At 44.0% G+C, this 24193-nt stretch overlaps 1 protein-coding gene across 1 annotated transcript in view; it reads right to left on the reverse strand.

Moving 5' to 3' along the window:
• The window catches only part of CACNA2D3 (calcium voltage-gated channel auxiliary subunit alpha2delta 3), a 2522256-nt gene that overhangs the window by 1180904 nt on the left and 1317159 nt on the right, over nucleotides 1–24193 (reverse strand). The gene's annotated exons all lie outside the window — the stretch shown is intronic.

The following is a 24193-nucleotide window of genomic DNA, read 5'->3' on the forward strand; positions in this document are numbered from 1 at the left end:
ACATGTAATAAAAGGGAAGGTTTGGGTTTGGCAAGTGGGTGCATTTGCCAGGTTGAAATGGCAGTTTAAAGCTGCACTCAAATACACTGCAGTGACAGGTCTGAGACATGTTTTCAGGGCTACTTATGCGGGTGGCACAATCAGTGCTGCAGGCCCACCAGTAGCATTTGATTTACACAGGGGCGGTGAGGCGGGGTGAGTGGGTAGTAAACTCCAGCATACGGCCGAACGGAGGTAAGTACACAAATAACTAAATAAAATTAATTACATTGCGCACGCAGCAACGACAAATGTGGATACAGCCTGCGCAATGTAATTTGTTTATTTATGTATTTATGTACTTACCTCTATTCGGCCATATGCCGGAGTTTACTACCCCCCCACCCTGCCCCTCCCATGCCCCGCCTCACCGCCCACAGCATTCCCTCCAGGAACCGCTACTGGATTTACATGCCTTGGGCACACCTGGTGCACTTTACTAGGGACTTACTAGTAAATCAAATATGCCAGTCATGGATAAACCAATCACCAGTACAATTTACACAGGGAACACTTGCACTTTAGCACTGGTCAGCAGTGGTAAAGTGCCCAGAGTCCTAAAACCAGAAAAAATGAAAATCAGCACATAGTCAAAATCAGGACGTTAGAATTAAAAAGACAGGGGAAATCATGGCAAAGGTCTAACACTTCTCCTCCAACAAATGTGTTATTGGCAAAGGTGTAATGCAAAATCTTCCCAGTCTCCAATATTTCACCGATACTCACTGGCATTGGGCTAAATGTGACCCCCATTGAGTGGTCACCCCCTCCTCCCTCCCCGGAGAGTTGGTGCCCCCTGTGCCTCAGAGGCCTGAGTTATGCACCTGACTATCAGTTTTCTGGTCCTCTCTGATATTAAGTCTGCGCTATATGATATACCTAATAAGAATCAGTTGTTAATTTATTTTTACTACCATTGATGAATGAGGAAACAATCACTGTGTTAATGCAGGGATGAATATTTCAGCACTTGTCAATATCCATTCCCTTATATTAATCCTTCAATTCCATCTTCTTATCATTTAATTGGTTGTATGGGATTATACTGTTATTAGATATGAGGGCTAATGAGGACACCCAGCATTTACAGATTATCCTGGCTGTAAAAGTATTATAAATACCAATAAGGTTGATGATAGGAATTTCCCTAGAACATTGCAAAGCAGCCTATTGCAGTCCTGATTGCCGCAGCCACGTAACTGCATTGCAGATATTCTGCTTGGGTCATGTGCTTCTAGTGTTTATAGTCTCTGCCAATCTATCATAAGCATCATTGGCTTTCCTCATACAGTCGATGATAGTTTGTTACAATTGCTCGGTTTAATGAAGCACCAAAGCTATAATTCCTCAGTAGTGCTTGCTTTATGCTAGAATGACCACAGCCAATCTGATCCTGAAGCACAGAAGGCACCCTCCTTTGGAATTCAGAAGAACAAAGCATTAAATGGTATTTGTTGTTCTGTTCACGGTTTGTTGAAGGCTGGCACAGCTAATGCATTGGAAAGCAGAGGCTTATCTCTAAACAAAAGGCAACATACACCCGCTGATTGTCCCCCAGAAACGGCCCATGCATCACTGTCAATGTTTATCTTCAGGAGAGCTCTGCTGGAGAAAAGCCCAGGAATGTGCAGAAACCTTCTGGGAGATTTATGCCTAATGGTCTGCTGTAATCTACACAGAATCAAACTACAACTGTGTTCCCAATAAAAGCAGCTGCAGTCTTATCTAAATGAGAAAAAAAGCAAATAGGTACCCCGGGTGTCAACAGCAAGACAACTTCCTGAAATCTACAAGTAATAACATATTAGCACTCACATAGCATACATCAGAATGTGAAATAGCCTGCTGCATTTAAGTTTGAAGCGTGGTAATGATGTTAGCATGTGAATGTTACAGTTACTGCATCTTTCTAAATAAATAGAGTAAATATCAAAGCCAAAGAGGATGTGCTGAGGACATGGCATATGAGCATAAGTTAAGGCTTGCAATTTGCATTTGCTAAGTGAAATTTAGGCTAAAAAAGATGAACTAAGGTGCACAAAAACGTTTGTGAATTGGGACTTGACTTGTTTTCCCGAGGATCTCAGTACCTGACATCCAGAACATACTATTTACCGGATAAGACTACTGCTGCCTGTTTTTATGTTCCCCCTGTCCAGAATACACCTACCTTACTTACTGCGCTGTAAGAGTCTGGCCTGGACTGCTTGTGAATCCACTTTGGTATTTTCCTAGAGGACTGTATGCTTGAGGGCTGCTTTCAAAACAGGAGTGCCTGCCAATAGTCAACACTGTTCCATGACCCCATTCTTATTTGAGGCTTCTGGCAGTGGAACATTTTTAACATAGCTTATTTTGGTTTCCATGCTGCAACTGACATTTATTGAGGGCCCCATGCTTCTAGTTTTTCTGGAGTGGATCAGACATTAAGACTAGAGGGGAACAAATCTCACTATGCCATGACATCTTCTTGTCCTGCTGGAATGAATCACTTTCACGTGTCAAACTTTCACAGCAATGCATTACAAGAAAATACAGGATTTTTTTCCTTTTTTTATAGGAACTATAATCTTAGAGGATGTTGCACTCCAGGGGGCATATTTATGAGCCTCTTGCGCCACTGTTTTGCCACGTTTTGTGACACAATGGCGGTGCAAACCACCAAATCATATTTACGAGGCCAGGCAAAGCCACTTTGGATGGCTTTGAATGGCTTCACAGATATGGATTGCAAATCGATGCGTTGCCTTACTCTGTGCTAGGAATTAGTTTCATGGGCGTTACAGTGGGTGTTCACACGCAACACCCACAGATTATGATACACTCCTTGATTTACAAGACCATGAAAACCTGGGAATGCACCAACACTTTACACGTCCCCAGGGTAGGGCTTCCAGGATTGTTTCCTGCACAAAAACATCCTGCATGTAACACAGGCACCCCTACATTGGTGTAGGCTGCCACACCAGCACAGGAGAAAATGACTGGAAAGCAATAGATATGATACATTATTGCCCCTTCCTTTGATGCAGGGCCATGCAGCAAAGTGACTTGCTGCATTGCTCTGCACTAATTCCCCATAAATGTACCCCATAGTGCTTTCTTTATACATCATCAGCCCACATTAAATGCAGCCATACAAGCGGATAATACAGAATGCCGCACTTCCATCTGTACAGCAAAAGCTAGTGCTTAAATTATGGGAAAATCTCAGTGAGTTATGGATTCCTTGACCCTGCAAACATAGGGTCTGTAAACAAAGATTACTTCTGGGGGTCTGCTATAACTCCTATTGTCCCCCACATCACTTTCTGGATTCGTTGCTGGTGCCCCTGTCCTCCTGAGGCCACCACAAGACAAGGGAAGTATGCAACTTAACAGGCCTCGCAAGGTATTATGGGACACTCCAGCCTGGCACAGTGATAACTTTAGTAACAGCTCTCTCACTGTGTCAAGAAGAATTGCAAAGCTTTTCCTTTGTACCTTTGTATTGTTTTTCCTTTCGGGGGTGGATGGTTCTGGTCCCATTTGGACACTCTTAAGGTAGGTAGAATGGTTGGAGCTGCGGGGGACCCAAGGGCCCCTCGACCCTGGCCGGCAACCTGACAGTCGGCTTCCTTCCTAGGCTGGTGCAGAAGCCAGGTAGTCCTCCTTACCCAACCCAAACTTCAAGCGTGCGGCATGCAGTTTGCTGGATGCCCACTGCCCCCTCCAGACAAGGGTGCAGAGGAGGCACTCTCTTGTCCTGTGGTCCTGCGGTTCGGGTCCTGGTGCCCCAGATCTGATTGGATCTTCCATGGGAGACGGGAGCCTCCAGGGGCCAATATTCGAATGGGAAGAGCCCACACACACTCCTTCCCTACAAATAATGAGTTAAATCTTGGGCTGACCCCCGGGCACTGGCACACCCCAGGGCTTATGTCTGGAAACGCAGTGGAGCCCCACGGTCATTTTGTCTCAAAAGGTAAAAGGTTGTCAATCTGAAAAATGCCATAACTCGGGCCCAGTTGGGTTGATGTAGATATTATTGAGCTCATTTTACTCCTGATTGTGAGCCCTATCCACCAGGTGCAGTTTTCGCAGGCCTCATCACCTCTGAGGTAGTGTACTTTGCAAGGTGATGGTTCCACTGGCTCCCTAAACCATCTGTCCTCCTGGTCTTTGTTTATGGGTGCAGAAATTCAGATCTTTCCCCCAAGTGCTTCTCAAGAGGTGTTAGGAGCCAGTTTCATTGGCCCTTGGAAAGACACACTGGTCCTGGGGTCAACTGGGGCAGAGGTATTAGACTCTTAGGCTTCAGGGAGGATTGTCCTTCCAGTTGTCCATGGCTGTCACAATCCCAGTACCTAGCAGCAAAAAGCACAAAAGCACCAACAGCCTTTTCTCTCCCTTGTTCGAGAGTGTTTAACCGGGATTGTAAGGTTCTAGAAGCAGGGCATTCCTGGCCCATCCTAAGGTGCCACATCACCTCTCCATCCCTGTCCTAACCCTCCTGCACAGTATGCTGGGACAGTTCAAGGTGGCGTCATTCAGGAATCCTAGGTTACATCTGCTCTTGGGAACCCAGCATCGCCATTCACTGACATTACTGCCAGGGCCTTTCCCACCAAAACTTCAAAGAGGACCGTCTGTGTTGGCTTCAGTTGTCTGGGCTTCCTCCTTTGTTCAGTGGGCCTTGGCTGTCCCCAGTCCTGGTATAGTGCGACAGGTAATCAAAAGATGCAGATTTTCATCCCAACCACTTTCTGCTCTGGAGCTGAGGGAAGCACTGTTAATTACTACTTTTGTGTGGAGAGACTTTTGTAACTGCAGCTATAGAGACAAGTAATTAACTTGGCCAGGTAGGGTGAAAAAAGGCCTGGGCTCTTACCCTGAGCTGAGCCAGAGAAATATGACAATAAAATATACATGTATGGTCTTGGGACCTGCAAATTTAAACTGGGTGCACCTTTTCCAACCAGTTTCATACCCCAGAGGACTTTGTAGGCCTAAGTGAATAGAAAGTGCACTCTTAGGCAGTTTCCCCCATCTATATAATAAAGTGTCACTAAAGACAAAACAGTAATATACACTGAGATTACCTATAAGTGCAAATGAATACTTTAAGCCTATCCCAGGTCAATATCTAACTCTGTGGACTCCCCCGTACCAGGCTACCTTCGCACAGTTAGTGGGCTTCCCACAACAGTAGTCTCCCACACTAAGCTCTCACAAGTGTGCACATGCGTGTGCATGTGTTTTCATATGTAACCAGCCAAGTGCCAAATATTCTAGCTGTGTCACAGCAGCCTTTGCTTAAAAGGCAGACACCGTAAATATGTGCAGTCCATTAACTGTGTAAATATCGTGATTGACACACAAGTGCCCCAGCCAAAGGAAAAAGATCAAAACTGGGAGTTAAAAAAAAGTAAAAAATCTAGGCATATTAAATGGATGAACCTATCTACAACATTCCCTCAACCCCTTCTGGACTTAGCTTGGACTTGCAGTTTTCCCCAGACTCCTCAGTGGTTGTGTCAGGCAATGTGGTTGCAAGTCTAGTATGCCTGAGATGGGGAGAGCTGTAGTCTCTTCCCAGCTGGTCTGGCTGGTGCTAGTTGCAGTCCTGTTTGGACTGTTTGGGTACCGACTGGCACAGCTTAGCAACACCGCAGAGGTGGACTGCAGTCTCATCCATGTCTCACATCATGTACTAAATGGTAGTACAAAGAAACACTAAGCATCAGCTCCCCCTTATCAAAAGGGGCTTTGAGTTTCTAGAGGACCCTTGTCTCCTCTTTCTCCCTTCTGCTTCTGGGTCACCTCTATCCCGCGAATGCCAGCGATACACTTCCACTGTCTGTGCAAACAACCTCACCTCCAACTTATCCACAAGACCAATCCTGAGGTATCCGAAATGGATTCCACGGGCCACCAGAGGCTCCATTTGCAAGTACAGACTGACATAAAGAGTGAATAAGGTCTGACTCCATTTTATATAGGCCCCAACTCCATCTGGGTTCCTGGAGGTAACCATCTTCCTCAACTATGACAATGGACATCGCCAAATTCCCAAATTTATGCTGAATCTTTGTGATTGTCATGTCTGTCTTTACATGCAGATGTCGCCTGACCTTATCTTTCTACAAACTTTGATAGCGTCACGTTCTGTAATTAATGACGTAGATACACCATCTAATGCAACATTTGTATCGGTCAAATGTCTACCCTTCCCCAAGTCAAGTTTAAATGAGAACACATACAGACATGTAACCAAAATAATGTAGTCTGAACTGATGTCCTTTTGCCCTATATGTTCATAAAGAAACATCTGGGACGCATACCTTGAGGCACGTAATCTATGTTAGGTATTCCAAAACTTATGTCAAGAATTTCCAGATATGATAAGAATTGGTAGAAAAAAAGATGGCTACTTGACACTTGACCACTTATGAGGAGAGGTCCTTCACCCAGATTATCACCCAAGATTGTGCCAGAGACAGTCTCGCTTGCTTCCAGCACACTACACAATTTGCAGATGATACATCTCACCTGACGCTGGTACAGCCAAGTCCAAGAGAAATACCTATTGACTGCTCATGCAGCATGTGTTTACTCTTCATGGGAAAACTGTTTTGAAGCCTCCACTGATAAAGACAGCCTTTGCTGTCAAAAAGATATGCAATGCATCTTTTCTCCCTTAGAATCTCTAGACTGCAAGTTGATCTACTGTCCATGCTCTCATAGTATAGGGCAAGGTTGTCCAACGTCGGTCCCGGTGGGCTTAATCCATGCCAGATTTTTAGGATAACTACTTTTATCTAAATGGGGATATACAAAAAATCAGGCATGGATCTGGTACTCCAGGACTGACTAGGGCGTTAACTTTTAGATGACATTTTAGCCATGTTAGAAATGTTCATTTTATTAATAACGTCTCTGCTTGCTGTTTTTATATTCTGTGTAGTTGTTTTAGATGTACTAGAAACAGATTGTTCCTGTAGTAATAAATAATTTTAAATAAAAGTGCTAATTTTTCTTAAAGCTGTGTGTGCATAATATTGTGAAAAGCAAAATAGGTTTTGTTGCTGTTTCCATGGTGCCCCTGATCCTTTATGGGATTTTTAGTAACCCAAAAGCAATACTTCCATGTCAATTACGCATTGAATAGGATACTGCAGGGATACATCAATCTTATTTTCACATTCATCATGGTGCATTGAACCAAGTTCTCCTGTGTTACCGGTGGGCGGGAAAGCACCCCATGTAGAGTTACGCCAAAGTTGTAACATTTGCCACAACTCTATCAAAGTATTTGTCATGTTCAAATTTGGATGCTCGCATGTTCAATAGTACCATCTCAATTCTGTTTAATTTGCCTCTGACAACAACAAATCAACCTTTTAAGTCAATCCTTGCCTTAATGGATTGCAAAGGAAATCCATAGCTGACCAAATTCAGGGTGCCCCTTGCATACGATTACTTAAAATGAATAGAAAAATTGGCCTCTCCATTACCTTTGTAATTTGGCTCCCTCTGGTAAACTCGAGATGTGTTTTTTATAAATACAGAACGTTTGCACCACATCTTTTAATATATGTAAGTCCTTTCTAGCTCTTTATAATGCAGCTCATGCCTCTAACATTCCTTTCTAGAAACTTAAAGTAACTGGTGTACCCATTTGTTGTGTACAAATGTTAGGATCTGCTGGCCCAGCCCACATGCTAAGAGTTCATGTGAACAACCACAAGTTTTTCTTATCCAAAAATCCCAAAGGTCCAAACAGCTCCCAAGTCCTCAATGATTTTTATCTCCTAAAAGTACAGTAATTCTCCCTTATTCAATTTTCGGTAATTTAGGTGAGGGTACTCTACCAACATATATAAACTTACTGATTTAGCCATTCTGTCATTGGTATTAGCATTGGTCTGTCACTTCGTTATCAGTTTTGCCTATGATTCGAGTCGCATGGACTTCAACACCCAAGTGAAGCTCATCACTCTCTTAGAAGTTCATGTGCTGATCTACGTGTCGCCTGTAGCTTTTTGTGCTCATTCTGTGATTGTGATCACTGTCTTGTTCGGTGTTGGATGTGTCACCTATAGTGTCATTCAGACTGCTCATTCACCAGTTCTCTCTGTATCAGTCACAGCTGCTCCCAATTGCTCTTTCTTTTTCTATTTTTCGATATAAGTTTTTTTTAACTAGCTTATTCTAAATCATTTTTCACTACTGTAAGGCCTACCTTTCCCATACCATAGGATAGCATTGGGTTACTTTATTACATTAAATAAGTGTTAGCTTTCGATTAGGAACAGATACACCTTTTAAATTGTAAGTAAAATCCTCTTTCATGGTAATGTCAGATTATAAATTACAATTTAAAAAAAGAAATGTTTTAGAAAAGTTGGCATTTTCCTGCCCTATTTGTTGCCTATAGCCAGCCTCTGAGTCACATGACTCGGTGTAGCTAGCAGGTGGTCTTTGTGTATTTCTCCCAAGCAGTGAGACAAAGGGAAGTAGGTGATCATAGGATGGGCCATCTCTGACTTGATGAGGGGGAAGAGCTCTCACCTACCACACTTGCACATCCTAAAGGCTCTGTCTGGGCAGACTCAGAAAGGGTTTGACACTAGTCCTTTGTGACCTCAGACAAGCTGGGGCCAGGGCAGGGAGGCAGGAAATTCCAAATGCCTCTGGGGGGTTGGAAACCTTCAGCCCCTTTTCCTATTTCAAAATGGGCACTGGATATAAATATTAGACTCTCAGACCCAACTCTTCAGTACAGCTCTGGACCTGTGGAAGACTCGGAAGGAATGCTGTGGTGCTCAGCAAAAAGGACCGCTACCCTGCTGTGTGCTGCCTGAGTGAAGACTGGACCTGCATCTTGAACCCATGACCACCAGAGTTACTGCAAGGGCTAGTTGATTATAGCTGCAGGGATAGAAAAGGGTCCAACCATCTTCAACCCAGCACCTGAACTCTCCTTGTTGTAAGTCTTTCCCAGCAATTGATGACACCCCAGTCCTGGACCCATTGGCAGTGGGCCTGAAGGTGTGCTGTCAGCCCAGCTGTTGTCATGTAGGCAGAACCAATACAGCCCATGCAATTCCTTTCAGCCGTGTTGGAACCACTGTGATGTGACTCATCCCCAATGCCAGAATTTGCAACGCAGTCCATAGTCTCAGCTGAACTGGCTCTGTGCAGTGCACCCTCGATGCAGCCCCTCGTCGGCGGTATCCTCGATGACAACGAAGCCTGCAGCTTCTTCGGGAACCGCCGGTGCATAATGCATCTTCGACACAGGTTTCTTTTGCTTGCTTTGCTGTAACAAACGATTCTCCACTCTAACAGTAGCAGTTTCTAAAAAATGGGTCTTAAATAAAGACCTGCCCTTTAAATCCAGATTAAGTGAAATGAAATTGGCTGAAATTGCTGAACTTGTGAAATGGATTTGATTAAATGTTTTAACGCATATTCTTTTCCAGTGTGCTATAAACATGGTTGAATCATGTTTACTGGCACTTATTTTATGCTCAGTTTGGATGAATATGACTTTCCAGAGTTCATAGATTTAGTAAGATCTTGAATAAGTGCTTCATTGTACTGCTATTTATTTGAATGGACGATTTGACAATGCTTTATTTTTGTTTTCAATGGCTTTGTCTTAAAAGGTGAAACATGGTAGCAGTTCACAAGGTGAGCAAACACCAGGTCTCTGCAATACCCTCAGCCCCAACCTAAGAACTGAAGACACCACTTAAAGTGCTAGAAACTGCTGAAACCCAGCTACTCTGAGAGACTCTTCTCACACTTGAGAGTGCCATGAAACAGTGGTTGAATAGAAGAATATTGGGCATAGTTACTCACTCTGCCCAATTGGACATTAATCACAGTTTTCAACAATTGAACTGCATCTCCTCAACTATCAGCACTTTGAAGTTGGCAAAAGGCAACATGGAAGATAATGCAAAAGTGAGTGTAAGCAGTCACTTGTGCTCTTAAATGTGCACTTGGGGTAGTATTTTTCCACAACTTACTCCCAGCATTAACTCTTGTTTCATTACACAAAATGCACACTTACGTCCAAGAAGAAAATTGTGTTAAATGCAAGAGAACATAAACAGCAGCGCAAACAGCTGCTCTCTAAATGTGCTCTCACTACAGGATTTTTCTTTCTTCAAAATTACTCTTAATCACTCGAGCAGATGTAATTTCATTATTATCTGTAATTATGTGTCAAAGGGTAACGTTGGATTACTATGATTACTCTTGCATAATTGAAATTCCATCCAGGATTAAGGATTATGCAGAATTACGAAGGAAAAGAAAATATGCATTTGGGGCTAATTTCTTAGCTCAAAAATGCTTCCATACATCTGCAGAGGATGCATTTTGAATTAAGAAATAGCTTTAAATGCAACAGAACTTAAACAGCAATGCGAGCAGCCACTCATGCTCAGTAAATCTGCTCTTGCAATATAAATTCTTACCCCAAGTTACTCTTAATTATGCGAGCTGATGTAAACACACAATTATAGGTTTATTCCGTATCAAAAAGTAACGCAACTTAAATTACTCTGATTACCTCCACCCTGGCCTAATTGTGACTCAATTAGGTCACTGTTAATACATGTTATGTTGAGTGAAAGAAATACCATATAAATATCTGTAAATGTATTAAAATGTCTGAAGTATGTTAAACATTGTACAAACAATGACAAATGTAAGAGAAAACCCATGGCAACTTGTCTTTCAGGTACAGTCAAGCATTGAAATTCAGGGTAGTCGTTCATTCAGAGCTTCAGCCGCCTTAAGTCTGTTGCACTTCTACCCAGAGAATTGCAATGGCATCAGGTGGCCGGCCAATCAGTCTTCAAAGTCCTGTGCATTGGTTAACGAGTACCACCATGAAAATGTTCTTTTCAGTCAAAAAGAAATAAAAGAAATCCTTCATTCACAGCCCTCCTCCCCCACACCACAAGTCATAGAGTAATTAACACAACTACTCAGTTGCTCGAGGGATATTTTGCAGAGAGAATGTACAGGAATGTGTGTTGGTAATGGGTGAGGAACAGTGTTGTTGACTGATCTATCTAGATGGGAGGCAGCATGCAATACATCACTCTAACACTAAACTATTTCAAACATATTAATTGCCAGTTCAGTGAAGAATTGGTATTATTACATCTATCTAAGAATGGCAAGCTATCAAGTGGCAGATTTACTATGATTTTGTGTTGTGTTGTGCCACTTTTGTGGTATAGCCCTGATGCAAAATAATTTATGTTATTTACTAAACCATGCAAAGCCACTTTGAGTGGTTTAATAAATACAAAGTAATGCAACGCACAGCGCTGTCTTGCATTACCTTCCTTTGGGAAGGCATTCCAAGGATGGGGCACTGGCACTTCCATGCATCCAACTATGGAATTTGAAGCATTCTCAGATATACTAAAGCTAGTAAACCTGGAAATGTGTCAAAATACTAAGCCTTCCCCCGGTGAGGCGTAACAAGGAGAAATATCTTTATTTCTCCTTTTTACTTCCTTTTGCTCTGCGTACTGCATTCCACAGAACAAATAGAACGAAGAATATGAATCTAAGGATTGTTTTTGTGCAGGATTGTATACCTTCCCGCTCAAAAACAATCCTGGACATAATGCAAGTTCCCTTTCACCATGGTGGAAGGGTGCCTGCATTGGCACTGGTCTGCCACAAGTGTACCAGCAAAGGGAGAGAACTGAAGAGCGCCATATCTTAGTCGATACAGGCGCGGCTCGTGCAGGTAAGAGCAGTGGGGTGGGGGAGGTGTGGGGAGTTCAACATATGACGATGAAGGAAACTTGGATTAAAAAAAAAAGTTTTCTTTTTTTAAATTTAATTTAATTTAATTTAAAAAAAGAAAATTTTGGTTGTCTTTTTTGTATTTAAGTTTCCCTTGTCGTTGTATGTTGAATGCCTCTGACACCGCTCCCCGCCCCACTGTTCTTACCTGCACGGGCCACGCCTGAGTCGATATGGAGCTTTTCAGCTTTCTCCCATTCACACAATGCAGTGCAGCAACTTGTCTTGCTGCACTACGTTGCGTAAATTTGAAGAAAATCTGGCCTCAAGTTGTCTTTTTTTTGTGAATTTGATCCTGGGATTTAGCACATTCTTTTACTGGCATCAAAAACAGTAGAAATCTCACCAACTTGAAACTGGGATTAAGCACCTCATCACAAAACGCCAGTAGTAACTTCTGTTTTTTCCCTACTTCAGAATTACAGTTAGCAGCAGAGACGTTTTAAGGCATGGGCAAAGAGGGCTCTGGCCCAGGGTCCCAGCCTTTCAATGGACCCCCGGATAAAGCCAGCTCTGTTCTGCAGAGAGTCTTGCCCTGATGACTTTAAATAATTCCTAAACACATTAGGGGTCATTCTGATAGTGGTCGGACCACATCCAATGGCTCATCGGATGCAGTCCGACCGCCATCTGTTGCTGCAGTCCGACAGATGCATTACAATGTGTGCTGTCAGAGGCAGCAGGCAGAGGGACAGTCCAACACTTTCCAAAGTGCTCAAGGAGCGCGCCGGTGGGTCAGTAATCCCTACAATAGGGACGGTACCTTATCAGGCACCAACTGTAGCTATTACAAGTCCTTTTCTGCCCGCCATGAAAAGGCAGGCAGAAAGTTACTTTGGGGGGACCCCTCCACTATGGGACCTGGGGGCACCTTTGGTGCCCCTCTAATCATCCCTGAACACGGTGCAGGGATGTTTTTAAAGAGTATATTTTCAATTGCGGTGTGTACTATAGCCCGCAGCACAAGCCACAATAGGAAATATACACTTGTCAAGCGGTCCCTCTTCTGCTACGGTGGCGGTTGGACAAAAATCCGACTGGCATTGTAATGATGCTCATTGTTTCAAATCCCATTTTCTTTTCATTTATTATTAATATCAATCAATCAGGGGAATTGTGAGCGCGCTACTCACTCGTGAGGTTCCCAAGGTGTTGGGGGGGAAGGTAGGGGGTAAGCACCTCCGTTCAGTTGAAGAGCCAGGGTTTGAGCGTCTTTCTGAAGATGTTCAGAGAGGGGCGTGTCTGATGTCAATCGGGAGCGCGTTCCAGGTCTTGGCCTTGATGTAGGAGACAGCTTTTTCACCTGTTCTGGTTCTGCAAATGCGTGCAGTTTCGGCAAGGTCGGCGGATTGGAGGTTTCCCTTGGGTGCTTAGAAGGAGATTCTCTCATTGAGGTATTGGGGCCGGTGTTGAGGCATTTGTAGGCTTGGGTGAATATCTTGAAGGTAATTCTCTTCTCGAAGGGAGGCAGTGGAGGTTGCACAGGTATAGGGTGATGTGTTCATGTCGGGAGATGTTGAGGCTGAGTCTGGCTGCAGTGTTCTCAATGGTCTGGAGTTTGTGGAGCAGAGAATTGCTGATTCCTGCGTAGAGGGTGTTTCCGTAGTCCAGTCTGCTGGTTATGAGTGCCTGTGTGATGGTCTTCCTTGATTCGGGGGGATCCACCTCAAGGTCTTTCGGAGGATGCGGAGGGTGTTGTAGCAGCTGGGGGCAACGGCGTTGACCTGTCGGGTCAAGGAGAGGGGGGAGTTGAGTACGATGCTGAGGTTCTGGGCATGGTCCGTGGGTGTGGGAGGGTTGCCGAGGGTGGTGGGCAACCAGGTGTTGTACCATGCAGAGGGGGAGGGTCTGAGGACGAGAACCTCTGTCTTCTCCGAGTTGATCTTCAGTCAGCTGCTGCTCATCCAGGATGCGAAGTCCTTCATTCCTTCCTGGAAGTTGAGTCTGGTGGTGAGGGGGTCCTTGGTGAGGGAGAGGATGAGCTGGATGTTGTCGGCATAGGATACTATGCTGAGTCTATGCTGTCTGACAATGGCGGCGAGGGGGCCCATGTAGATGTTGAAGAGCGTGGGGCTGAGCGATGATCCATGGAGTACTCTACCGTTGATTTGCCTGGGTTTGGAGAGGAAGGATGGCAGTCTGATCCTTTGGGTTCTGCCGGTGAAGAAGGAGCAGATCCAGTCGAGGGCTGTATGCCAGCGTCGTGGAGTCTAGCGGTGAGTGTGCGGTGGGAGATGGTGTTGAATGTTGCAGAAAGGTCGAGTAGGATCAGGGCCGCAGTTTGTCCTTGGTCGAGTAGGATGCGAATGCCGTCTGTAGCGGCAAGGAGCACAGTCTTGGTCCAGTGGTTGCTGCGGAACCGTATTGGGAGGGGTCGATGAATTTTGTTAGCTGGGCATTGACGATCTTTTCGGTGACTTTAGCCACGAAGGGGAGGAGGGAGCTGGGCCGGTAGTTCTTGAGATCCTTGGGGTCCGCCAAGGGCTATTTGAGCAGGGGTCTGACTCCTGCATGTTTCCTGTCATAGAGGGAACGTGCCAGTAGTGAGGGTGGCGTTGATGGTGCGTCCTAGTTCTGAAGCTATGGCGGTGGCGGCTCTGTGGTAGATGTGCAGTAGTCAGGGGTCCGTGGGGGCCCCTGACTGGATGCCTTTCATGGTCGAAGTGGTGTCTTCGGTGGTGACAGTGGTCCAGCAGGAGATGGTAGGCTGGCTGGCATTCCTGGAGAGGGAGGTGGTTTCGGAGTCAGATGTCTGGTCATTGAAGTGGTTGTAAAGGCCCTTGATTTTCAGATGGAAGTAGGATCCGAGCTTGTCGCAGAGGTCCTGGGAGTGGGTGATGACCTTGGTTTTGCTGGGAGGTTTGGTGAATTCCAGGTTGACACTGAAGTGTTCCTTGGAGTTGCTGGAGTTGGCGAGGATCTTGTTTCAGATGAAGGTCCTCTTGGTGGATATGATAAGTTGGTAGTATTCTATCAAGGCATTTTTGTAGGTGGTGCGGTCTTCTGGCGTTTTCCAGTTTCTCCAGTTCTTCTCGAAACATCTGCATATGCGTCTGGATACTTGTCTGATGTCTGAGTCTATTAGAGATGTTTTGCAGAGAAATTTTGTGTTTATGGTTCATGCAACTTCCATACAAATGTTTATTTTAGATCAAAACATCAACTCCCCATCTTATATGGCACAGAGATTATTTGTTGTAAGATTAGTGAATGGTCACAATATTGAAAACACTGTCCCTAAATTTTAGATGTTAACACATTTAAAATTCGGATGAGTGTGCCTGTGCCCTGACAGTGACCTGGCCAAAGAGGGCAAGAAAGAGCTGAAGCTTGATGATAAATTCAACGCTATGTCAGGCCTATAGCCCCAAAATCCTTAAAATGTCCCTTGTTAACAGGAATTGTGGTAACATAGGAGGGGGGAAAACAGAAAAAAATTGTATTTGACAAATAACATGAAATCCTAATTGCCGTGAAAATTTCACATCATTTTCGTGGGTATTCCACCTGGAGAATTGATTGCAGCAAATCTGCGGGTGAAGGCACAGGAAGTTGCTGTGTTCCCGCAAAACATACTCCGAAGTTGCAATTATCAGGCCACACATAATGAGCCCTTAATTATCATTAAAAAGGAAAATTTACAGTATTTCTATCAAGTTAAGCAGATTAGCAATATTTTTTCTTGATCTCATTGAAATGCATTTTGTTATAGGATACTCATACCGTCAAGGGAAATTATATGTGTTTTTTAATTGTATTACTCGGCCCTTAATGTAATCATTGATTACAAATTAAATGCATTCTTTCATTTTCCATTGCCCGTCTGATTTAATGTAATTCAAAAGTACAATCAAGATAGGCTAAATATTTAATCCGAAGCTCTAATTATCTTCAAACGGTTACCTGAATTGTATCGGTAAATGAAAGTTAACAAGCTCTTGGGGCCAAATATGAACCTTCATGCACTTCAGCTGCATGAGAAAAATTATAGGCTTTAATTAGGCTCTTCAAAAAGCAAAGGCATAGATTTTGCACAGCCATCTTACTAAAAACGCGTGCCCTCCTGGGACCTGGCAAATCGCTTAACCCCCTCCTCTTCTTAAGCGTGTATAGCTCCATATAGAAGGCTCCTGTTGTCCGACTAACACAGATCACATTTCTTTCAAATTAATGAGTGCTCAAATAATTCCAGCTGCCCTCTTGGCGTTGGCAAATATTGAAAACCCACGGCTGCTAAGTGACGTGTAGAACCCAGCTGCTAAATAAAATTTGCTAGAGGGGACCCAGCTGTTGAGGTGCCTGTTTGCATTAACATTTCAGAATCTAAGAACAGAGAGGAGCTACCGCAAGACAGCAAAACACAGCACTGTACAAAGCTTCCTTTCATGTTCATAGCTCATCTGTGGGCCAGCTATCATCAGTGCTGCCTAAATGTGGCCATTAATATCTGATTGTGTTTCTTTATGAATTGATAAAGCACTGATGTATTCGTTAGGCACTCAGGAGATAATGTATTGTAGAATATATGTATAATATATGTTGCAATGTCATGATGCACATGATCTGACTGGGGAACCAGGAGTAGCCCAGCCAAAAATGTTCAACAAGCCCTGCCCACTTCGTTTTCTCAAACAATCTCTCTCTTTCCATCCACCCATTCGCTCTCTCCTTCTCTCCTCTCTCTCTATTTGTTTTCCCTCTACCCCCACCCGCACTCTCTTTCCATCCATCCATTCACTCTCTCCTCCTCTCCTTTCTCTCTATTTGTTGTCGTCCCCCGACCCCCTTCCGCTCGATCTATCTCCATCTCTCTTAAAACATCCTTAGGTCTGTTGCAGTTAACCTCGAGGCACAAGCAGCCATCCATAGGTTTTTAAATCTTGCTCCCATTGGCTCCAGGCCAATGGGGAGATGCCCGATGGAATAAAAGACGTGTCCAGCCCTAAAAGGTATAGCTGCTTTGACTTTTATTTGTATGCAAAATAAATGATATGTGGGTCATTTACACTTCAAAATTGTACCATTATGATGTGCAAGCATCTTTTGATTGAAAATCCCTATGAAAGTGCAACTTAAAAAATAAGTTCTACCAATATGGAAGATGGACACTTATTACACAGTTAGTAAAGAGCTCTCTTCACGATCTGGGAGGTTCAAGTAGTCAATGAAGACCTGACAATGTCCTATTTTTTAAGACTTCAACCTATGGTAAATTTACATACAGTTCCACACAGGTGATTTAAATGTAAAAAAATTGCATAATCAATGCTATACTGAAAATCGGTATGTATCCAGCCTTCTTGCACCCGTTTTAGACCAATGTTTCACAACCCACCGTAAGACTGTTGAATGGAAATAAAATATTGATTTGGCCTTGGTGAAAATTTTGTTATGCTAGTGATATTCGCGAAATGTGCAAATATCTCACTTTTCCTATTACACTATTTTGCAAAACTTTTTTTACTTAAAAACATATCTTACAGAAAGAAAAGTTTTGTGATATACCAGCAGAAGTCTAGTTTCCACTGAAAGTGTCTTGGTGATAGAAATATTCTCCCTTAACCAGTCTTCTTTCAATATCTCCAAGAGATTTCTTTATGCCATGTTCACAGCTAGGTTAAAAAAAAAAATACGACAGGAGGTACCTACAAACTACATTTTGCATTTATTCACAAGAAAAAAAAAGTGATTATGCAAATCTCTAATAACACATGCAGAGTTAGAGAGAGAAAGGTAACTAATGTAAATAACTGGTTTGGCCAAAAATGTAATATAGGTTTTTAATCAAATTTTAAAACATAAATAGGATATTGAACTTTCATTGTTGGTTTAAAAATAGTGAAGTAGCATATATAAAAGCAAAAGACACAACAGTGTGCGGAAGTGCACGAAGAAATGGCATAAAAAGTTAAAAGGTTTTCATGAGGAAAAAAGAGGTGAAGGGTGGATGGGCATCAGAGAGGTTACCCCATGACAACAAACACTACTAAGGGCGAGAAAACATCAAAAACACCCCTCATCACAGCAAGTGGTCAATGATTAGCCTGTATGGCTAATATAAATCCATGATATAAACCCCTTAATTTTCATGCCACTAGTAGCACATGGTTCTGTTCTGTTAAGAGGAATTCTGACAACCCAAGAGGAATATTCAATTTTGATTTGTAAACGGCAGTATGTAAAGATGTACTTATACAACCATAGTCTCAAAGAGTTCCAAATTAGTGGCCTACTTACATAGTTCTCGGAGTTTCCAGAAGTTCTCTTGCCTCAGGTACTTTTCTCTTGTGAGTGTGAGGCAGTGTCGGTGTCAATGAGCATGGTGCAGATGAGAGTTTGCAATCCAAATGTTTCTTGTAAGTACTTTGAACACATTTTGCCCCTCTCTCGCGCATTATATATGTCAGTCCAGTCCTTAGCTTCCCTAGTGAGTACTATGTAACCATACACATTTTGTATGAGAGTAAATTACTACCTTAGCTTTTCCTCGTGAGTAACTCAACACAAATGACCTTGTGTACAAAAAAGTTGCACAATTATCACTTTTGATGTGAAAGCCTAACTCTTGTGGAACTTCATGACCTTCATGTATTCTTTATAGTTTTTGCAACAAAACATCTTTGCAACTTTGCACACCCCGTTTGTATAGTCTGAGATAGAACAATTGGAAATAGATGAGTTATTCCAAACAATGCTGTAAGGAACTTAAATGTACCAGTGCAATAGGAAAGGGAGCAAAAAACACAAATGCATATTATGCAGGTACAGAAGGGTGCATGCATAAAATGTAAGACATTGTGTTGTGGGTTTAGGTGGTTAGAGACTGTTTAATGCAGCAGCCACAATAACTGTCAGAGTGAAAGACAAAGACACTAGGGACAACCTCCAAGGGCCCATAACCTGAGTCGGCACCGCAAAGCAGGTCAGAACTCCCACCAATGGAGTTCAAGGATGCTGCAGGAGAAGTCTTGGTGTCCCTTTCCTCTGCCAACAGACAGAAGCAGCCACTTTAGGCCAACCTAACAAAGCAACATACAGCAAAGGGGCAATACTCCTCCTGGTAGCTCTTCAGCTCTATTTATTGGCAGGGTCCTTCTTGTTCCAGAAGTGATCTACAATTCTGGGTTTTAAGGTCTACTTCTCACACCCCATTTTCTCTCTGTAGTCTTTATTAAAAAAGTCTGTGAGTTCAGTAAAAAACAGTTCTGTCCACCCTGCTCCAGCTTCACTACAGGAGGTGAGATGACATTCTGCAGAGCAGACACATACTTTTCAGGTGCTAGTGAAAACTCCTCCCACCACTCTAAATGCAGAAAGGTCTATCCAGCCTGGCTATGAGTAACCCAGAAAAGGCAGGACACACCTCAACCCCATTTTTGACTGTCTAGAGTGAATATACATCCCCAGATCCCGTCACTCCCAAATCAGATGGTGAATACACAAACAGGCAGAGGTACACAAGATGGTTAAACAAGAAAATACACACTTTCTAAAAGTAGCATTTTCAAAAACACAATTTAAAAACTACCTTCACTAAAAGGTGTGTTATTAAATTCTTAGTTCAGAGAGCCTAAACTTTAACTCTCTAACTGGTCCCAAATGAAGTTACACCTGTAAAATGTTACAGTGCAGCTCCAATGATAGCCTAAGGGAGAGCTAGTCCTTGCAATAGTAAAAAATGCAATACACAGAAGTTCACTATCAGGACATGTAAAACACATCACATATGCCTTTAACATACACTACACCCTGCCCATGGGGGTACCTCGGGCCTACGGTAGGGGTGACATACATGTAAAAAAAGGGAAGGTTAGGGCCTGGGAAGTGGGTGCACTTGTTGGGGCAACATGGCAGTTAAAAAACTGCACATGCAGACACTGCAGTGGTAAGTTTGAGACACCTTTGAAAAGCTACTTGTGCTGTTGGCACAATCAGTGCTGCAGGCCCACTAGTAGCATTTGATTTTCAGAACCTGGCACCCTCAATGCTTTTTACTAGGGACGTACAGGTAAATCAAGTATACCAATTATGGATAACCAGTCATAATACCAATTTATGCATGGAGCACTTGCACTTTTGACACTGATCAGCCGTGGCAAAGTACCCAAAGAATCTAAGCAAGCAAAAATAAAATCCAGAACAGTCAGAAATGCAGGAGGTAGAGGCAAAAGGTCAGGGGAAACCATGCCAAGAATGCCAAGTCTAACAGCCAGCATCAAGAGTGAAGTCTATAAGATGTTGGAATTAGGGGTAATAGACCTCCAGTAGCACCTTTTCTAGTCCTGTGGAAATGGTACCAAAAGCTACCCCACCATGCACCACTCCTGAATTGAGGCCCTGTGTGGATTATAGAGGGCTAAACTCTGCGACAAAGACTGATGCTCATCCCATCCCACAGGCAGATGACCTAATTGACTGGATAGGAGCTGCCCAGTACTTACGTACCTATGATCTTACATCAGAGTACTGGCAGATCGCCCTAACAAAAGGTGCCAAGGAGAGGTCAGCCATCTGCCCTGCAGAGGGCCACTTCCAAATTTGTGTGATGACCTTTGGACTCAAGAATGCCCGTCACCTTCCAGAGGTAGGTAAACCAGTAACTCGCTGGTATGGAGACCTGCTCACCTGCCTAGTTAGGTGACATAGAAGTCTTCAGTAGCAGTTGGAAGGACCACCATTTTCACCTCCAGGAAGTGCTTCAGGCTCTGCAACAGTCAGGCCTGACTATCAAGGCCAGTAAGTGCCAAGTAAGGCACAGGCTGTGATGTACTGGGGACACCTGGTGGGCTGGGGTAAGGTGCTCCTCCTCCAGACAAAGATAGAAGCTGTCATGGCCTGGGAGCCCCCCAAAACCCAGACTGAGGTCATAGCATTCTTGGACCTTACTGGGTACCACTGAGCATATGGCATCATTATTTATCCCTTGACAGAGCTGACTTCTAAGAAGCAGCCCAGTAATGTGATTTGGACAGAGACATGCCACACTAAATTTGAGTCTCTGAAGCAAGGCATGTGCACATTCCCTGTGCTCAAGGCCCCAGACTTCTCCAAGGAGTTTAATGTTCACACATATGCCTCAGAACATGCCATTGGGGCAGTGTTACCACAGCTTAATGAAGAGAGACTGGACCAACCTGTAGCCTTCTTCTCTGGGAGGTTACTCCCCAGGAAACAAAGGTGGAGTGCTATAGAGAGAGAAGCTTTTGCTGTGGTCTGCGGTACAAAAGGGGGTGGTGATGGACGGAGCATCTGAACCAATCAAACACTCACACCCAGTCAAAAGATCTGGGTTTGATCCATCACCGTTCTTTAGCCCACTCTGCCACCCCAGTTCAGACATGGCTATATGCAAATCAGTCTGACCCTGTGCCTCATGGGAACAGTCCAGCCCGAACTGCCAAGCCATGCCTTCCCTGGACCGGAAACAAGCTTCCGAGGACCGGTTTCTGGCATAACAGCCGTCTTCAGCCCAGCTTGCTTGAATCCAGAGGCAAAGTGAGCAAGGGACTCACGTCTGAGCATACCCTGCCACACTTATGGCGGCCAAAAGCGGTACAAAAGGGGGTGGTGATGGACGGAGCATCTGAACCAATCAAACACTTACACCCAGTCAAAAGATCTGGGTTTGATCCATCACCGTTCTTTAGCCCACTCTGCCACCCCAGTTCAGACATGGCTATATGCAAATCAGTCTGACCCTGTGCCTCATGGGAACAGTCCAGCCCGAACTGCCAAGCCATGCCTTCCCTGGGCTTTGCTTCAAGAAGGACTGCCACTCTGCTGCCCTCCTGCCTGAGTGAAAAGGACTGGACCTGCACCTTAAAAGCAGGGCCACCAGAGTAACTCCAAGGCTATTTGGTTGGCCTCCTAATCAGAGCCTCAGGGACAGAACAGGCTTCAAAATCCTTAAACCCAGCACCTGGCCTCTGCCACCTTTGATTCCTGCTCTCCCCAGTAGTGACACCCCAGTCCTGGAACCTTGGGCGTTGGCCTGAAGGTGCTCTGCCAGCCAGCTGTGGTCCCAGCAGAACAGACGCAATGCGACTTATCACCACCCAAAAATTCACATTAGACCCACTGCACCCATGACAGGACTTCACATTGCAGCCCGGCAATTCATTGGAACTGCTGCGGCATGACACATCCTCAACGCAGGACTTAAAATCGCAAGCCCCTCATCGACAGCATCCAAGGATAGGGAATATCGAATGAATGACATGGGAAAGTAATATTATATTTCCCATTAGCCAAATGTTTCCCTTGAAATGTTTCAGGGATTGTAAGAAATGGGGTTTCTGGTTGGCAGAGGTATGCACCCTGGCCAAGCATGAACGATTGCTCTATTCAGGGTAAGCAAGATGCAAACTAAAAGGTAACCTGTGCTCACCCTTTGGTAGCTTGGGACAGAGCAGTCAGGCCTATCTAGAGAGGCAATATGAAAAGTATTTGTGGAGCACGCACACAGTAGCAAAATGAAAACACCACAAAAATACTCCACACAAGTTTCGTGAAAAAGAGACTATTTATCTGACTAAAACAAGATCTAAATGACAAATATCTAATAAGCAAACTGGAGCTATGAATTTTTAAGAATAAACCAAACATTTTGCTTAGAAGTCATTAGCACTTAAAGGTTACTTGAGGTCATGCTAGATAGGGGTAAATTAAAAGTGAATGCGATGGAGGGCAGGCCAGCTACAGGACTTAAACAGGTCCTGCTGACAAATCACCTTGGATGGAGCAAAGCGTTGTTGTCGAGAAAATGATCTATCAGTTCCGATTCACGCAGTCGAGTCGATGCTTCAAAGTCAAGCCTTGCAGTTGGGACTTCAAATCAGCGCTGCGTCAGAGTAAAACCTTGCAGCCGAGAGCTCGGCTCAGCGCTGCATCATCGTCGAGCCACGCACGTATATCTTTGTATTGGCATTGTGGCGCATTGAAGGGCACTGCGTCAATTTCCTATCAGCTCAGTGATGATGATGCGTTGGTTTTGTAGCAAAACAGCTGCAATATCCACTTCTGATTCTTAGAACTGGATGGGGAACCTCTGTATGGGTAGGACACACAGATGGCAGAGTCCAGCAACACCAGGAGAGTTACAAGAAGTCTTTTAAGTAGCACAGAAGTCCTTACTTCTGATAGAGTTCTTCACAGGTCCAGTAGTGAATGTTCTAGGTAGTGTTAGAGCCCCAGTACTTATACCCAAATTTGACTTTGAAGTAGGGGTGAAGTTGAAGCAACTACTTGAAGTACACAGGTCCCTTTTCATCCCAGCCCTCTCTCCCAAGCCATATATGGGAGTAATAAGCCCTTTGTGTGGGGACAGGATACAACCTATTCAGATGTAAGTGTCAGCAATCTCTCCCCATTCTTGCCCAGGAAGGGTATCAGAATGCAGATGAGTCTTCTGTCATACTCATCCTTCCTGTCTTTGTGGCTGTCTAGAGGGCATGAACAAAGTGCAGCTGTCACCCAGCCCAGATGTGTATTGGAGTCAGACTGCAGGCACAGAGAGCTAAGTTAAGAGCAGAGAAACGTCCACTTTCTCAGAGCGGCATTTCAAAAATAGTAATGTTAAATTCAACTTTACCACTAAATATGATTTAGCATTACCATTCCAAAGATATGAAACATGATTTACCTACCCTTTTCCAATCAGGAATTACCGCTTTAAAGTGTTTTAAGGACTTCCCAAAGCTAGCCTGTGAGAGGAGTAGGCCTCCCAGCAGTGATAAACAAATTAGCTCTTTGTCACTACCAGGACATGTACAGCTTAGAAGTACATATCCTAACTTTTACTTACACAGCACCTTAGGGCCCACCTCATGGGTGACCAATGTTTAAAAAATGGGATGTTTAAGGCTTAAAAAGTGGTTTTGTATCACATGTCAAAGTAGTAGTAAACTACACACATAGGCCCTGCAATGACAGGCCTGGGACCAGTTTGAGAGGCTACTTGTGTGGGTGGAACAACCAGTAGTCCTTCCACAGGGCCAGTGTGTACTGAAGCATCTGGTCTGAGGGTCCATTATTTATACCTAGTGCCCACTTTGAAATAGGAAAGGGTTCTGGAGGTTTCTACCACTGTGAGGTGTCAGGCATTCTCTTCCTCTCTACCCTGTCCCCAACTTGTCTGTGGATAAACAAGACTAGTAACTAGTGGCAACCCCTTTGTGAGTGTGTTCAGGCAGGGCCTTTGTTATGTGCAAGCATGTGTGGTAGTGACAGCTCCACCACCTTGTTACAATTACATGTTCAACTTTTTAAATACATGACACTCTGCCCTCTGAACTGTTCAGGGTCTACCCTAGAAGTGACTTATATGTAT

The sequence above is a fragment of the Lissotriton helveticus genome, chromosome 9 (assembly GCF_964261635.1).
Source record: "Lissotriton helveticus chromosome 9, aLisHel1.1, whole genome shotgun sequence".
In the NCBI taxonomy this organism is placed as follows: Eukaryota; Metazoa; Chordata; class Amphibia; order Caudata; family Salamandridae; genus Lissotriton; species Lissotriton helveticus.